Here is a 683-nt window from a genome sequence, read left to right on the forward strand (position 1 = left end):
AAGCCTGTAATCCCAGCACTTTGGGAGGCCGAGACGGGTGGATCACGAGGTCAGGAGATCGAGACCATCCTGGCTAACACGGTGAAACCCCGTCTCTACTAAAAAATACAAAAAACTAGCCGGGCGAGGTGGCAGGCGCCTGTAGTCCCAGCTACTCGGGAGGCTGAGGCAGGAGAATGGCGTGAACCCGGGAGGCGGAGCTTGCAGTGAGCTGAGATCCGGCCACTGCACTCCAGCCTGGGTGACAGAGCGAGACTCCGTCTCAAAAAAAAAAAAAAAAAAAAGTCAGCCGGGCGTGATGGTGGGTGCCTGTAATCCCAGCACCTTGGGAGGCTGAGGCAGGTGGATCACCTGACATCAGGAGTTTGAGACCAGCCTGACCAACCTGGTGTGGTGGCACATGCCTGAAATCCCAGCCACTCAGGAGGCTTCTCTATATGTTGGCTTGTTTCTCCTCTTTTTTTTTTTTTTTAATACAGGGTCTCACTTAGTCATCGAGACTGGAGTGCAGTGGTACAATCATAGCTCACTGCAGCCTTGATCCCCTGGGCTCCTAAGTAGCTGGGACTACAGGTGCACACCACCATGTCCGGCTATCTCTCTCCTTTTAATGGCTACAGAGGGTTCCATAGTTGGAACATACTGTAAATTACTTATTCTACTCCTTTTTTTAAATTTTTATT

Source organism: Theropithecus gelada, chromosome 16 (assembly GCF_003255815.1).
Source record: "Theropithecus gelada isolate Dixy chromosome 16, Tgel_1.0, whole genome shotgun sequence".
NCBI classification, from domain to species: Eukaryota; Metazoa; Chordata; class Mammalia; order Primates; family Cercopithecidae; genus Theropithecus; species Theropithecus gelada.